Source organism: Henckelia pumila, chromosome 4 (assembly GCF_033568475.1).
Source record: "Henckelia pumila isolate YLH828 chromosome 4, ASM3356847v2, whole genome shotgun sequence".
Classification (NCBI taxonomy): Eukaryota; Viridiplantae; Streptophyta; class Magnoliopsida; order Lamiales; family Gesneriaceae; genus Henckelia; species Henckelia pumila.
The window spans coordinates 17,785,024-17,794,060 of NC_133123.1; positions in this window are offsets into that span (position 1 = coordinate 17,785,024).

Sequence of the window (9,037 nt, forward strand, 5' to 3'; positions counted from 1 at the left end):
CAGACCATTTCCTCTTAATAATCCCCAAGGCAACAAATTCATTACAATCCATAGTAATCCCACGCTCAGCAATAGGATTTCGATTTAGTCGAGCATGTTCGTACCTTTCTTGGGCTTCCCAAAAGACGAACTTGTTGGAGAATTCAGCGGAGGACGAGGAGCTAGCGATGATAGGACCGGAAGAACGGAATCTCTTGGCTGGCATGTTGGTGGTCGACCGGAACAGCGGCGGCAAGCGGTGGTGAACGGCGGTGATGCAAGGAGGAGTGAACAAATGGAGGATTCTGACAGAAATTGACGGACCCAAATGAAAGTGCGATGATGTACTCCACAAATCTGCAATTTAAGAGCAAGAATATCAAGAATCAATGGAGAAATTGGAGGCGAAAGATTTGGGAATTTAGGGTTTAGAGGGGAGAAGGAGAAAAGAAGGAGAAGAAAGTTTTTTTTTCCAACGAAATCTCTTGGCTGGCCCGTTTTTTTTTTTTTTTCCATCTGCGCCTCTCACGCGCGCGCGAGAAGGAAGCTCGCGCGCGCGCGGCTTTAATGCGGGCTCTGGATGCTTGACTTGCGCACGCGTGAGCTAGGGGCTCGCGCGCGCGCATTTTCCTTTTGCCTCACTGGAGAGTAAGCCTGCGCGCGCGCGAGGAGGGACCCTCGCGCGGGCGTAGTGCATTCGAACAGACTAATTATCTGCAAAACAAAACCAAAAACCAAACGAACGAAAAACAAAGCCAAACTAAAAAAAAATAAAGCATAAAAATAAATGCTGGGTTGCCTCCCAGCCAGCGCTAAATTTAAAGTCTATAGCCCGACTGTACCTCCCTTTTTAATTTAATGGGTCTTGCAAGTCGACAGTGGTCTGTGTGTTATCCACGATACCACCACGATAGACTTTTATTCTTTTCCCATTAACTTTGAATGCTCCTATGGCCGGACTAAAAATTTCTACCGTACCATACGGCATCACTTGCTTAATAGTATACGGTCCTGACCATCTCGAACGAAGCTTTCCTGGCATGAGCTTCAAGCATGAGTTATATAATAAAACAGCCTGGCCTACCTCGAACTCACGTGAGACAATGCGCAGATCATGCCACTTCTTTGTCTTTTCTTTGTAGATTATGGCATTTTCATAGGCCTCCAACCTAAGCTCTTCAAGTTCATTCAATTGTAGCAACCGTTCTTCACCTGTAGCCTGCACATCAAAATTCAGAAATTTAGTAGCCCATAGTGTTTTATGCTCAAGTTCAACAGGAAGATGACATGCTTTACCATATAACAACCTAAAGGGAGAAGTTCCTATAGGTGTTTTGAAAGCAGTTCGATAGGCCCATAACGCATCATCTAATTTATTCGACCACTCTTTCCTGTTTGCATTCATAGTTTTCTCCATAATTCTTTTCAACTCCCTATTAGAAATTTCAACTTGCCCACTAGTCTGGGGATGATAAGGTGTTGCCATCTTGTGAGTGACCTCATACTTTGTCAAAAGCTTCTCAAATTGCTGGTTACAAAAGTGAGTTCCTCCATCACTGATTATGGCTCTAGGGGTTCTATATCTAGAAAATATGAATTTTTTCAAAAATTTTATAACTACCCTAGAGTCATTCATCCTACAAGCCAGTGCTTCAACCCATTTAGACACATAATCGACCGCAACCAAAATATACTTGTTCCCTTCAGACACAGGAAACGGTCCCATGAAATCTATACCCCATACATCAAAAACTTCACACACAAGAATATTATTAAGGGGCATCTCGTGTTTCCTAGAAATATTACCCACTTTCTGACAAGCATCACATGCAAGTACATAGGTATACGTATCCTTAAACAATGAAGGCCAATAAAATCCCGACTGAAGTACTTTAGCGGCAGTACGACCCGCGCCGAAGTGACCTTCAGTCGGACCTGTGTGACAGTGTGAGAGTATAGGGCTTACCTACTCCGCTGGAATACACCTACGAATTATGCCATCTGCACATATCTTAAACAGAAAAGGGTCTTCCCACAAAAAATATTTCAACTTAGCGAAAAATTTCTTTTTCTGTTGATAAGTTAAGTGTGAGGGAAGAAACTTACTTGAGAGGTAATTTACTATGTCAGCATACCATGGTAGTTTCGTTACCTCAAACAACTGCTCATCTGGAAAATCATCATGAATTATTTGCGTTTCAGCTCCTTGATTTTCCAAGCGTGAAAGGTGGTCTGCAACTTGATTCTCCGCGCCTTTCCTGTCAACAATTTTTAAATCAAATTCTTGCAACAGTAAAACCCAACGAATTAACCTGGGTTTAGCATCCTTTTTGGTCATCAAATATTTCAATGCCGAGTGATCTGTGTGAACTATGACTTTGCTTCCTACTAAATAAGATCTGAACTTGTCCAAGGCAAACACGACTGCGAGAAGCTCTTTTTCAGTTGTTGCGTAATTCAGTTGAGCGGCTGACAGGGTGATACTAGCGTAGTAAATCACATGAAGTACTTTGTCCCTCTTTTGTCCAAGCACGACTCCCAATGCAGTATCACTGGCGTCACACATCAATTCAAATGGCAGATTCCAATCAGGCGCTACTATCACTGGTGCAGTTGTTAATTTCTGCTTTAAAATCTGAAAGGTCTGCAAGCACTCAACAGAAAAATTAAAAGGCACCTCTTTGATTAACAAATTGGTAAGGGGTTTAGTAATAGAAGAAAAATCCTTAATAAATCTCCGATAGAAACCCGCATGCCCAAGAAAACTTCGAATTCCTTTCAAATTCGTGGGAGGTGGAAGTTTTTCAATTACTTCAAGTTTTGCTCTGTCCACCTCCACACCTACCTCAGATACCTTATGTCCTAAAACAATGCCCTCTTTCACCATGAAATGACATTTTTCCCAATTCAGCACAAGATTGCTCTCCTCACATCTCTGCAACACTTTTTTCAGATTTAATAAATATGCATCAAATGACGATCCAATCACAGAGAAATCATCCATAAACACTTCTATAAACTTTTCAACCATATCATGAAAAATAGCCATCATACAACGCTGAAAAGTAGCAGGTGCATTACACAAACCAAACGGCATCCGTTTATATGCAAAAGTACCATAAAGACAAGTAAAAGTGGTTTTGTGTTGGTCCTCAGGTGCTATAGAAATTTGAATATATCCGGAATAACCGTCCAAAAAACAATAAAATGCATGCCCTGCAAGTCGCTCAACCATCTGATCAATAAAGGGAAGGGGAAAGTGATCCTTACGGGTAGCATCATTCAATTTCCTATAATCAATGCAAATCCGCCACCCCGTAACAGTTCTCGTCGGAATTAATTCATCATTGGCATTTTTAATAACAGTTATCCCTCCCTTTTTAGGCACTACTTGAATTGGACTAACCCATTCACTATCAGATTTAGGGTAGATAATACCTGCATCAAGGAGTTTGATTACCTCCTTTTTCACTACCTCTTGCATTGCTGGGTTGAGTCGCCTCTGTGGTTGAGTCGATGTCTTGTGCTCTGCCTCCATCAAGATTTTGTTCATGCACATGGTTGGACTAATCCCCTTGATATCGGCCAAGCTCCATCCTATGGCTCTTATGTGTTCTCGAATCACTCGCAACAGCTTTTCCTCCTCGCAACCTGTCAAAGAAGATGAACAAATTATTGGCACTTTATCGTTCTTTAATAAATACAAATATTTTAAGTGAGAAGGAAGTGGTTTAAGTTCAAGAGTAGGGGGCTCTTCGGTGGATGGCTTCAGCGGTTTTGGAGTATGGTTGAGCTCCCCCATCTTGATATTGATGAGTCTGTCAAAGGGTAGACTCCAGTCCAAATACCGTGCTACTTCATGAACTTCCTCACTAACAAGCTCTTCATCAGTTGTACCTGTCAAGCATATTTCTAATGGATCCACTGACAACTGTTCCTGCAGAGAACACTCAACCAAATCATCAGTAACATCAATTCTGAAACAATCAGAATTGTCTGCAGGATATCGAATGCCATGAAAAACATTAAAAATTACTTTCTCATCATTCATACGCAATATCAACTCTCCCTTATGCACATCAATCAATGCCTTTTCAGTGGCTAAAAACGGTCTACCCAAAATAAGAGGCATCTCACGATCCTCTTCCATATCAAGCACAATAAAATCCACTGGAAATATAAACTTATCAACTTTTACCAACACATCCTCTACAATCCCCCCTTGGATATTTTATAGATCTATCAGCTAATTGTAAGGAGATAGTAGTTGGCTTAACTTCACCAATTTCTAGATTTTCAAAACATGAATAAGGCATAAGATTAATACTTGCACCTAGATCACATAAAGCCTTATTAAAAAATGATTTTCCAATAGTGCATGGAATTGAAAAGCTACCGGGATCCTTAAGTTTCGGAGGGAGTTTATTTTGTAAAATGGCAGAACACTCCTCCGACAACTTCACAGTTTCAAAATCCACCAGTTTTCTTTTGTTAGACAAAATCTCTTTTAAAAATTTTGCATAACTAGGCATTTGAGCTAAAGCGTCTGCAAAGGGAATATTAATATGAAGATTTTTGAAAATCTTTAGGAATTTTGAAAATTGATTGTCCAATTGCAGTTGCTTTGCTCTCTGGGGGAAGGGAAGTTTACTCAAGTCAATATTTTCATTAATAACAGGGTGAGATGACTTACCTTTCTTGCCCATAGGCGTCGAGTCTGACGGCTTTGATGCTTCCTCCGGCTCTTTTTCCTTGACTAGCTCACTTGCTTCTTCATCCTCAGTATTGTTTGCTTCAGTATCTGCTTGCGATCTAGTTACCGCCAGAATAGCATTGACATCCTTTGGATTCCTCTCAGTATTGCTAGGCAACGATCCTGCTGGCCTAGTTGATAGCTGTGTTGCTATCTGGCTCATCTGTGTCTCTAACTTCTGCAACATTGCCTCCTGATTCTGTAGACGGGTCTCAGTACCAGCTACATATTTCATCATAATTTCTTCAAAGGAGGGCTTCTTCTCTACTGGCTTCGATGTATTAGCTGTAGGATCTGCAGCTTTCCAAGAGAAGTTTGGATGGTTCTTCCAGCCAGGATTGTAAGTGTTGCTGTAGGGATTGTACTGTTGTCTCCCTTGATTTCCCATAAAGTTCGTAGCATCAACTTCAAATACTTGCTGTTCGTCAGGCTGTTGGACTTGCACTTGATTGGCTGAAGATGTCTGCATAACCGTCATCTGATGAGTAAGTGCATCGATCTTGACATTAAGTGATGTTAGTGCATCGACTTCTAGAACTCCAGCTTTTCTTTCCTTTTTAGCATCTGACCATCCAATGTTGCTTTCAGCCATATTTCCAATGATTTCCCATGCCTCTGCTGGTGTCTTCCTGAATATACTTCCGTTAGCAGCGGCATCCAACATGGATCGGACAGATTGATCAGCCCCATTGTAGAAAGTCTGAGTCTGCTGGCTCTGAGTGAGATTATGTTGAGGACACATCCTCAACATCTTTTTGAATCGAGTCCAAGCAGCATTTAAAGATTCAGCTTCCTTCTGCCTGAATGAGATGATATCTGAGAACAGTTTTTCCATCTTTGTGGGAGGAAAATATTTATTCAGAAAGGTCTGAACAAGTTGATCCCATGTAGTAATAGACCCAGCAGGCAGATCATCTAGCCATTCAGCAGCTTCTCCTTGTAGAGAGAATGGGAATAACCGCAGTCATACTGCATCAGATGTTACCCCATTCACTTTGAACGTGTCGCAGATCGACAGAAAACGCTCCAGATGAGCGTAGGGGTCTTCTACAGATGAGCCCCCGAATCTAGCTTGCAATTGAATCAGCTGAATAGTAGAGGGCTTCAGCTCGAAATTGTTCGCCTCAACAGCAGGGCGAACTATGCTATATCCATAACCTTCAGTTGGCGGACGGATGATATCCCATACAGTACGGTTTTCTGTCATCTCTACTTCAGATTCAGATTCTGACTCTAGTTCAGGATTGAAAGATTTCTTGGCTTTTCGGATCCTGCTAAGTGTGCGCTCGATCTCCAAATCAAGTGGTAGTAGTTTCCTTGATCGAGTTCTATGCATGCACAACAGAAAGTACCTGAAAATCACCAAGATATTATAGTCAGAAATTCAGAAGATAAGTAATGTCTAATCTCAAGCGAAATAAAAATTCTGATATCAACACAGTCCCCGGCAACGGCGCCAAAAACTTGACCGGTTATTTTGGTATGAATAAATTCTACTGGCAAGCGAACCAGGTCAAATTATAATAAAGTGGACAAAGGTCCAGATGTCGAACCCACAGGGACTGTAAAAATATGATTACCAAAATCTATTTATTTCTACTTAATCTAGACTAATGAAAAAAAATGATTTCAGATTTTAAACTAATGAATAAAATTGCAAATAAAATTAAATTAAATAAAAACGCAGCAGAAAACTTTGGATTACTTAAAATTTGGGAAAAGTTCGATCAAGGACACACGTAGGTACCAGACAATTCATGCAACAAGTAATCGATCTAAGATATCAGACTTAATCTTAATTTACGGGAATTTTCCTAATTTATTCGAAGGTCTATTTCTAGAACAATCAAACCTATTCAAATATTGATGAACTAATCTTTCGTAATTCTAATCAAATTTGAATGCATAAATCACCATGAAAATTCAGTAGACACCTAAACCGCATAATGAAACCGAATTCTATTTCTAGTCAGCTTTACACTATGTTGAAAATCAAAGTGATCGAATTCGAGACCTCCTCTGTCGACTTAGACTCGATTAACAAGCAAACAAATAACTGGCCAAGAAATTTGTAAGACAAAGATAAATTTGATAATCAATAAAATCAATTAAGTCTGAAAATCTCAAATAAACAAATCAAGTTTTTACATAAACTGTCTGGCCCAATCACGTGGACTTGATCGAAGAAAAAAAACTACTCACTAACAAACATGATTCAATAAATCAAGTTTAAAAACATAAAATAAAAATACTATAATAGAAGAAATTCTGAAGAAATTCGCTCCACAGCCGCCGTAAGCTTTGCCCGTACTCCCAAAAAAATCAAAAGTCCTTGAAAAGAGTATAAAAATTCTATTTATATGGCCGCGCCAATTAGAGTCCTTTTCAAACTTAAAAAAAACTCGAAATTAGGTTATGCGGACACGCGCGCGCGCCTAGAAAGTCTCGCGCGCGCGTAACGTAAACAAACAGTGCATCCTCGATTGTCTCGCGCGCGTGTGAGAGAGAGCTCGCGCGCGCGCGGCTTCTCTTTAACTCTCTGGACATCTCTTCGGCGCGCGCGCGGGGCATGAGCTCGCCCGCGCGCGCATCTTCTTGCTTGCCTCTGAATTTCTCTTCTGCGCACGTGCGAGCAAGTAGCTCGCGCGCGCGCGCATCTTCTTGCTTGCCTCTGGATTTTCCTCCGGCGCACATGCGAGAAAGGGTCTCGCATGCGCGCGCGCCTTGGACGAACATAATTCCCATTTTGTTTTGCTTAATTTTCTACAAAATTCAACCAGGTGAGTCTAATGCAAACACATAACAAAAGACACTAATAAAACTTACGAAATTAACCTAAATGCATGCAAACTAAACAAAAAATGCTATAAAATAATGCATACTGAACACACTTATCACCTAAACGACAGAGTTCGGCCAAAATAAGGGCTTTCTCATCGCGAAATGGTATTTCTCCATGACTACTGTTCGTGTGATCGTTTCGGAGGTGACTGCATTGGCCTTTTGGCCCACTAAGAGAAAAAGTTAAAATTTTTCTAAGGAATTCCCAAACGTCTATGAACCTGGCGGCTCTGATACCACATCAATGTCATGCTCCGTGTTCGAGATGTGTCACCGACGTTGTTTCAAATTTATAAAAATTATAAAGCAACAAGTCTCGTAGGTACAGTATATGCCAAACCAGTCATTTATTCATAAATAAAAGCCAAAATAACTTGTATTACATCCCAACAAAACTTAGCCAAAATGTAAATAGTAAACACTAGTAAAACTTGCGGAAGCGTCCATTACACAAAATAATTCAGAGTATTGATGAACCTAGTGGCTCTGATACCACTTCAATGTCATGCTCCGTGTTCGAGACGTGTCACCGACGTTGTTTCAAATTTATAAAAATTATAAAGAAACAAGCCTCGTAGGTACAGTATATGCCAAACCAGTCATTTATTCATAAATAAAATACAAAATAACTTGTCTTATATCCCAACAAAACTTAGCCAAAATGTAAATAGTAAACACTAGTTAAACTTGCGGAAGCGTCCATTACACAAAATAATTCAGAGTATTGAAAACCAACAAATCCAGAATAATCAAACGAAATCAGAAATCGATGTCTTCTTTTTACCAACCCCAAAACATGTCCTGCTCTTTATCATCTAAATATTCTTTGACATTTGTGGAGAAAAAAGTAAGGGGGATGAGTGTTTTGAGAAACACTCAGCAAGTGGGGTCCGATCGATCATATACATATATATTCATAAAAATGATTTAAACAGATTCAGATTGATAGTTATGTTTTTATTGCATTTGTTAATGTCATTTTGTTGTTGTTTTGCATTAGTTTACGTGTTTTATTTATGCATTTTGTTCATATTTCATATTCTGTGTTTGCATGATTTGTTCTCCAGTTTTTGTGGTTAGGTCGTATATTTTGGCGGACTAGGACGCAACTTTGGAGTCATGGAATTGCTGGAAAATTTCTGAAGAATGTGCGCCGCTCGATCAGCAGCTTTTAACCGATCGAGCGGGCACCTATATGATGAAGACAATAGCTTTTGGATTTTTGGCCGCTCGATCTGCAACATCTTACCGATCAAGCGACATACGTATTTTTTAAAACAGTAGGTTCGGGAGTTTTGGCTCGCTCGATCGGCCAATGTTTACCGATCGAGCGAGCGTCGTTATTCGGGAAAAAATTTGTAATTTTGAAAATTTGTTATTTTAGCTTCTAGTTATTATTAGGTTTTAATTCCGTTTTAGAGGGTGGATTATCAGACTTTTGGAGATTTCCTTGGAGGCTAGGTT